Here is a 9422-nt window from a genome sequence, read left to right as displayed (position 1 = left end):
TGGACTCCTCTTCTAGGGTTTTTTGACCGGTCCTTGCACCTAGACATGTTTTCATCCTCCGTCTATGATTTTTTTATTTCTTTTTTCAGATAATTTAGGCTTTTTAAGAACAATTATCTTGTAGATAAATATCCTAAAATAAGTCTTGATAAAGTTCAGATTATCCACAATTGTATTGTTATCCAATCATCCCTATTTTCCTATGCATGCAATCCTATTTTAAACACTAATTATCAACCAATCACAAAATTATTTAATTAATTTTTATTGTTTAGCCAATCAAAATTAATTTAAATTAATCGTGTGTGGTTGACTTTTCCTAGACACAATGCATATGGACAGTGCAAATTTGATCGTGCAATATCTTTCGATCCAATGGTTCGATTTAAAAACCGGACACACCGTTAGGACTGTTAGAATCTCGAGATCATTGTTATGATATGCAATGAATTGACTGATGCATGCAATGCAAGAGCAAATTGATGCATGTAATGCAAGAACAAAACGATGCATGTAATGCAAGAATGATTTTTGGGGTACATGGATGGTCATTCCAGTCATCTTCCCTGATTAAATCATGGGTGCAAAATCAAGTGTCTACACCTAGTCTACCCAATGTACTTGAGCCCTCCAAGCTCCTGCTACAACGGACTTCTCGGAGTTTTGTCTTCACTAGCTTTTTGGATCCCGCAATATGCCTGATTGCATCCGTCAAGCCTCACCAGCTTCTTTTAGCAAATTCCTAAAGCTTCCCAAGCTCCAAAACACTCTCTACACTCTAAATAGGTGTGGGTTGTGTTTAGGTACAAATCTACTCTCAAAGTATAACAATGGGAGAGGAAAGGAGAAGAGGCTACAATGTTCTCTTAGTAAAGCCGAGTAGCTCTCTCACTAAAAGATGGATGTGTTGTGTTGTAGAAACCTCTATAGGGTTTTCTCTCTGAATAGCTTGTCTTGATTTTGTGGGTAATGAGGGTATGTATAGTATGGGTGAAGGGTAAGACAGTCACATTTAAAATCCTTCAGATAGAATGTTTTACGTGAACCTCGCGAGATGGCCTGTCTCGCAAAGTACTCACGAAATGACGCTTGGCAATTGACTCTTCAGCTTCTAGCATGTGCTTCTCACATGGTCTTTTCGTGGGTTACTCTTCTCGTGAACTTCTTGCAAGCTAGTCACGAAACTTCACTGCTCTGCATTTCATGCTCGATTCTTCACCAATTTAATATTAAACCCAATACAATAAAATCCCACAAAATACAAGGAAAAAAAATTAATGCAATTACAACACTTTTTGTCATGGAATAAAGCCAACATAAAACATAGTTATAAATCACAACTTTACAAATAAATCAGTAGGTCACTCACAACTAAGGGGGCTATGATTCCAACCTTGGGCCTAAATGGACTATAGTGAATTGGTGGCAAACCATTAATGTACTCAAAGCCCATTATAGGCAATGGCACAGATTGTGAGTTGGTAGGATGAACTCCAGAAGATTTTGGCCCAAATGGAGCGTACTCATCTTCCTACTCATCACCAACCAGGGTTAAAGGGCCAAAAAGAACCGAGTGAAGTGTGTGCAAACAAATATTCAACAAGCCTTTATCAAGAGTAAGAAATAAGACACATTGAAATCAAACTCTCTATCCTCAATGAAGTCACCACTGTGGGCATAATGGGGGGAGTACGCCTTGGCCGAGTAGACCGAGGCGAAGAAGGATAATGGAGTCACCACCTACATTAAGTCTATGAACCATAAATATAATGCCCTTCGTGCAAGGACTGATCTACTGCCAGAGCACGTGTCTGGAGTTTAGGTATGAGGGATGGAATGGTGTTAGGCACCCAACCCACCCGACCTGTGGGTTGGCTTCCACTTATTGTGTATTCTAGACTCATACACACTAGCATACATCTAGCAAACAACATGGAATCTTTCGTCCCAAACCCTAACATACATCTATCATGCATCTTATCATATCATATCCAAGGCAGCAAACAAACAAACATATATCATATCCAAGGCAGAAACATAGACATGTTAAGATCAAACAAACATACTATCATATTCAAGGCAAAGCATTGCAAACATACATTCATATTCATTAAAAGCAAGTTCAAAATCAAATCTCCAAACAAATACATGTTCATGTAAATGCATGCCTTACCTCACTACACCACAACACCTATACATCAATGCATGGACATGTTATATGCATGTTCATGGCAAAACAACAAGATTAAACCCTAAACTATCATACAAATTACAAACAAAGCAACAAACATGGAGGCAGGGACTCATAAACACAAAACAAGACAAGGCAGAGGCATACTATATTAATAAACTAAAGAAATAGAAGCAATAATGGTTCAAATTATGGTTTCTAGGCATGAGTATGCATGTGCATACATATGGCCTATGTACGCAGCCAAGTTGTATGCGTATGCATACTTTGAGTATGCATGCATATGCATACACGCCCTAACCCCTAAACCCAGAAAACAAGAACACAGATAGAACAAAAACTAAATCTAACAACCTAACATGCTTAAAAAAAAAAAAAGCTACATTAACCTAAACTAAACAAACAGGTTATAACACAAACAAACAAAGAAAACAAGGAAAACAAGATCAAAACAAAGAAAAGAAAAGGAAAAGGAACTAGAACATTATACCTCAAAACACAAAGCTCCAAGCTTAATTTTGATCGTTCCCCTCAGTCAAACTACTCATAATCAAATAAAAGTGATTAGTGAAATTGAAACTCGAAGATCAAGGCTAGAAAAGGCCTCAATCAGAAACATATTGACTTGAGGACGTTTTGTGAAAAACTCCCTTTTTGATTCACTATTTCTAGTGAATCTTGTGTTTTCCCTTAGGATTTTTAGTGTGTCATGAAAAGGTACCATGTATGGCTTTTTACAGTTAGAAACTGGGGGTTTGGAACGGCTTCCAGACAATGTGGGATTCGTTCAAAACCACACTTTAATGTAGAAAAACTTGAATTTCATAGTTTTTGGAACCCTAGCATGCGTACGCATGCCCCTGTATGCATATGCGTGCATAAAGAATGTGCACGCAGATCTTGAGCTTGCATGCACATACGCATGGCCTTTCTTTTCCAAAAGTAGCTTAATTAGTTCATGAAAGAGTTATATTTTTCTGAAACCACTTTCCTCAAGTAAATTTTAATTTGATCAAGCGCTAAACCAACCTTGGGCTTTAGAATTCCAACTTCATTGTGGAATGGGGGCCCAAGTTATAAGTAGTACAAAATATGAGGTCTACAGATGGTGCTTGGCAATGGTTCCCAAGACACATTGGTGACTCTTTGCTCCAAGGATAACCAAACCCAATTTAGCGAAGGGTATGTATAGTCGTCGGCCAGCACTGAAAAATGGTTGTGAGTGTTGTACGAAAGGTCAAAAAGAGGAGGGCACTCACTACTGAGGTTGCAAACCCCTTCCTCACCCTCAGAATGATTCGATTTGGTAGAAGAGACTTTCTCATCTCCTTCCTTCTCAGGGGGAGACTTCTCAACAACATACTCTTTCCCTTAGCAGCGGAAAGAACCCTTACTCTTGGCCGAAGACATAAGAGAGAGATATTGTGTGAAGGTGGAAAGGAGAAAGATGAAATGGAGAGAGGGGGATAATGGGATTTCGTGAAAAGGGAAAAGTGAGAAGGGAGGGATGAGATTAATGATGGGAAGTGGTGGGACTTGCTTTAAAAGAAGTAACGTATTAAATGAACCAGAGGTTGTGTGTCAAAATAGCAATTAAACTGGGGAATTTGAAAAGACATCTCTATTCGCGGCAAAAAAGGGAAGAAGAATAGTTAGGGTCCACTATTCAAAAAACCCGTGAAGGATAGGAGAAATGTTCACATGTGAATTGTAGAAGAGTTCACATGCTCATGGGGCTAAATGTTGATACCCACTTTTGATAATATGGACCTAATGGCCCAATGGCAGAATAGCCCAAATCGAACCAAGAAAAAGAAGGAAGAAATCATATAATAGAAGCAAAGCAATAGGGCCATGCCCTTAAGGCCCATGAAGTGGATAAGCGTGGCCCATGCAAAGGCCTAAGGAGGAAGAATATCCATTGACCCACTGCAGGATATGGGCAATGTGGAAGAATCAGCCATGGTAAGATGGCCTTCTCCAAGAAATAAGAATGGGCTTGAATGGCCTATAGAAAAAGAAATGAGGCATAAGGCTTAATAGGCCAACTTAGTAGGAATTAATGGAAAACAATAAGGGAGAGACTTGGAAAGGTCCACAGGACAAATCCAGCAAGACAAGGTGAGACGAGCCCAGCAAGCCCATGCCATTTTCTAGAAAAGGGCAAACGCAAGCAAAAAGACAAAGAATAAAAAAGAAGAACAAATAACAGTGGCGTAAACCATGTGGGAAAGGAAGAAAACAAAGCTTGAAGAGAAAAGTCAAAATACAATGACCGGAGCACCACTAACTTGTACCTAACCAATGCAAGGGAAGTGAGCCCATGGCTGAAGGAATTACAGAAAGGGGAAAAGATCCTATTTTTGGTATCCTGCTAGGACCTCTTTTCGGAGATGCTTTGCTAGGAAAGCATATTTACCCAAAATAGGTAGTAAACCAGTTGGGACCACTTGATGCATGCTAGAGAGGTTGGTAAAAAGAGACCCAAGGTTTTACCATTCAAAGGGATGAGAGAGGTACATGGCAAAACAAAATGGAAGAGAATTTGTCATGAGATAAGAACTGGTAGAGAGAGAAAACATTGTACATGCTTAGAGGTAGTGGAGGTTGAACCCCAATACAGCCAAAAAGGTAGTGGGCACCTTTGAAGAGTGATTGCAGTAGACAAAATGGTTAATGAGCCATAAGGGTAAAAGAGAGAAATCACACAAGCTTGATTTGGTGTATAAATTGGGACAATAACCATAAGAGGAAGGGGGATAGTGACTTAGGCAATCTGAACAGAGAGTTGAAAAGGAAAGAAGAGAGAAATGAGAAAGAGTGAAATAAGACTTAGGAAAATAGAAGGGTGTAAACGGCCAAAACAATAAGCATTAATAGGCAAATATTTTCCCTCCCTCCCTCATGTAACAAACTCATTCTTTGTAATTTCATTAAATGAAAAGTAGCTATCTTGACCTGTGATGCCCCAATTTGATTGATTGTGTGATGTGTGTGGGTGTGTGATGAGTCCCACATCGGGTATTTACTGGGTAGGTATAGGCTTTATTAACAACTACAAGGAGCCTCAATTGTGACTAGTCCTTTTGAGGTATAACGCAGATGTGGCTAGCGCTTTTCCTCGGGTCGTTACATGACCCTTCCTCCAAAATGTACAACTTTTACGGCCTAATATGGTAATAAGGTTGTATTAGTTGGGGTTTGGGCTCTCTTTAGGTCAATTCTAGTGAAGACTCTTTATATATATAGACACACACATATATGCATTGCTTGTTGTCTTTTTGGGGTGTCCTGTCTTGTGCATAGACTGGCTATGAGCAGATCTTACAGAGATAACAAGTCAGACCCAACTCTCCCACCCACTACTGAAAGCCTTAGCCCAAAATCATAAAAGGCCGCTACATTATTGAATTACAAATTGTTCATTTAATTGTGTGAATGATGTGTTTGGGAACCTCATTGAGGTGGGATTATGATTCTCTTAATTTTGAGAGTTTAGTTATGAGTAATGATTGTTAATACCATGTTTTGACTAAGGCTCCCATAATTGGAGTTAAAACGGATAAGATATCACCAAAATACCAAAACCCTAATAGAGTCCTCACTTTTTTCAAGAAAAACAAGAAATTTTTTACTTGATTTTGCGCAATAAACTGTACCGATTAGGTGGGAACTGAAGCAATCTGGCTAGACCATCTTGAAGAAAAAGGTCTTGACTACTACTCATAAAAAGGGCTAGTTGATATCTACCCCGGATTGGAAGATACAAAATTTTCAAGAAACAAATGTACAAAATTTTTCAACAATGCATCACCTTCCTTCCAAGCACCATATCTCGACAACCCTAGTTCCAAATTTGGCAAGGCCAGGACCATTGGAAACTAGACATCTAGAGCTTTCTAGAAATATAATGTTTGAAGAAAACGGATCTCGAAAGAGCCACCAAACAGCTACGTGAAGATCAGACCAGAAAACAGAAAAAAGACAAAATAGGTTGATAAGGTGGCAAAAATGGGAGGCTAGCTAGGTGCAACTTGTTACACCTAGCTAGCCTCCCATTTTGCCTCATCCCCTATAAATAACCCCTGATTTTTTTGCCTAAATTAGGAACTTTTTATGATAAAAAAGAAAAAGAGTGAGAAAATTCTAGAAAAAAAAGCCTTAGAAAGTCTGAGAGTTAATGTTGTGCATTTTCAAAACAATAAAAGTTAACGTTGTAAGTATTTCTTCATACATTCTAATTTCAAGTTGTTTCTTAGAATAGTGTTGTTAAAGATTTGTGTCCATGGCTTATTTCCTTGAGTTCTTGGACATTGTTGGGGTTTTATGCCTTAATATCCAATTTATTGGCATGTCATAAATAATTAAATTGTTTAATTATATGAGATTATCTATAAATGAACTAATGGGATATTATCTTAGTCCATGAGATGCATAGTATGTGATTATGTGAAAAGTCACAAAAGATATAAATCACAAGTTCTTTGTAAACTCACAATTTTAGTTCATAGTCGGTAATGAAAATGGGCATTTCATTTGCGAAGACTATAACATATCAACTAAGATGATTTGTCTTGATAATGGAAGTGGAGACTTCCAGTTGGTATGTTGATATGTTTTAATAGTTAAGACATATTGAACTGGACCGCTATAAGATTTATTATTCTCCTAACGACTGTCAAATGAAAAATAAATCTCACAACTTCTATTTACATCAACTCTAAATCCTGAGAGAATAATGGACCTGATCATGAGATGTAGGTTACTTTGATATATCAAGAGTGAGATCTATTAGTCACGGTCAAAACCTCAGTATGTTAGGCAGCCGCATTTAGTGTTGATGGAACATATATTCTCAAGATGGAATTCATAATCTCTTAACAGAGATATAAAATATTCTCTTGAGATAAGTTTAATGGGTTTAGTTATTCAGAGTGTTGGGCCCAACCACTTTAGTAAGGAGTTACTAAAGTATATATTTATAAAATTGGATTTCATAAATATATGATGAATAACTTAAAGGATTAAACTAGGTACTCAAGGATTAAGATGTAGTAATATTCAAAGTTGTAATCAACATTCATGACTTTGTATTACTACGAATATTTTAATGAAGAGGTTGCATGTATAATAAAGTCTTGGGATATAATTTATTAATAAGGCCTAGAGTGTAATTATATTCATATAGTGTTATTGAATATAATTAATGGTAACTTTGAACTTGTCAAGAGTTGACAGAAAAGCCCAAGGCCCATTGGAGTTAGAGTCTTATTTGTTCCTTTTTGGTCCCACTCCAAGCCACATACTAGAGCCCAATTGGAAAGTTAGCCCAATTAGATAATCAGTTAGTTATAAAGGGAGAAACATACATAATTTTTTATTAAGAAAATAATAAGAAAGAGACATCATTGTGAAATGGTGTGTATGTGAGAGTGAGACACTCTATCATTCTCCCTTGAAAACTAATTGAGAAACCACACATCTTCGGCGTAAAGTGGAATTGAAGTGAAAATTAAAAGTGTTCCCAAGTGCTTCTAATCTTTGTTTTGAATTTCTCCACACCAAGGTATGCTATCTTGTTCTTAAATTCTGAAATTTGCATAGTGCATGTTATCAATCATGAATGAAATAGATCCATGTTTGTTGCTTCTGCTGTGTGTTTTGTATGAGATACAAAACCAGTTTTTCCAACAATTGGTATCAGAGCCAGGTTTTCATCTCATGATTGTATAGCATGTGATTGGATTTTAGAATAAAAGAAAAAAAAAACGGTTTCTTGATGATATCGGGTTCAAACCAAGAGAATATTCATCCTTGGTGTAAATATTCATGCTTTAATGTGAAATCCGTATGTCAATGCAATAACTGCCATCTGCCTGAATTAACTGATTGTACCGCTAGGTTTTAAAAGATCTTTTAATGGTTACTGGCTTAATGGGTATCTTGTACATGCGGATTCTTTATGGGCAAGGATATATATCACTTGGATTGGCTATTTTATAAGAATAAGATGATTGCCTTGGTTGTTTGCAATCCGTATATTATTCAATAACTGTTATGTGTGGTACTGTTGATTGCATTGCTTGCACTATTAATGTATCAATTGGCTTATTGTACGGCTATATGAGTTTTAAATGTAACTGTCATTTGCCTGAGCCATTTATTGCACTGGTTGGACTTTCTTGCACCTTTTGGCCATAGAAAGACCATTTAATATTAATTGTCTTGATGGACCCACGGTTGAATTGATCTTTTTGCATTGTTTGACTTGGAATGGGAAGCCTTGATAGCCAACTTGTATGCATTAATATACAAGGATTCATCTTGCATGTATTACACCAAGGAATCTTACAATCTGTAATATATATATATATATATATATATATATATATATATATATATATATATATTACATTATATATAATATAATATATGGATTATTATATGTAATATATGGTTATTACATTATATATATAATGCTAGGATTATGAAATTTATTCCTAATGAGATTAGGATTATGTTTTCAAAGTGTCTAGCATTATTATGGTTCTTGATCTTAAAAACCTTTAATTTAAAATATCTAGTGGGAGAGAGATACAAGGGTTGCATCTCACGGTCTCCATTATTGGTTCATAGTAGTTTGGGTAAACACCTTGTCTTGGCGTATATGCCTCGCGGTCCCAAAGGAGGGTGTTTACATAGCACATGTTATCAATTGCGAATGAATTAGATCCGTTAATTTTCCGCTGCGTATGTTTTGTATGTGATATAAACATGTATTTTTTCCAACAGACACCAATCAAGCTTACATTTTCCCTCTCATTTTTTTTTGGCACTAATGTATTTTATTTGTTATCCTTTTTGCATGATAAAAAACAATGAGAAATTTGTGGATGAAAACAAGGTGCTACTCTTCCAACTCCCTCACTTTATTTGTGTTGTTGTTTGTTTATTTACAATAGCTAGTATTCACATGCTACCTATATATTAGATATTCTACTCACATGTTCTTATAATTATTTTTGTATGCTCTTCCACATGCTACTTATGTATATACTTCACATGCTTTGATTGTAGATATTCATTGGAGTTAGTATTCACATGCTAGTTATATGGTAAATCATTACTCACATGTATATATGTATGTATATTTTTTGCAAAACCTTTTCAAAAAAATCAAAATTCCAAGTATTCTATTTCTTCACAAAAAGATAATGTTTGAAATAAATAA

This window comes from Castanea sativa, chromosome 5 (assembly GCF_040712315.1).
Source record: "Castanea sativa cultivar Marrone di Chiusa Pesio chromosome 5, ASM4071231v1".
NCBI classification, from domain to species: Eukaryota; Viridiplantae; Streptophyta; class Magnoliopsida; order Fagales; family Fagaceae; genus Castanea; species Castanea sativa.
Note: the sequence above shows the minus strand (reverse complement) of the source record.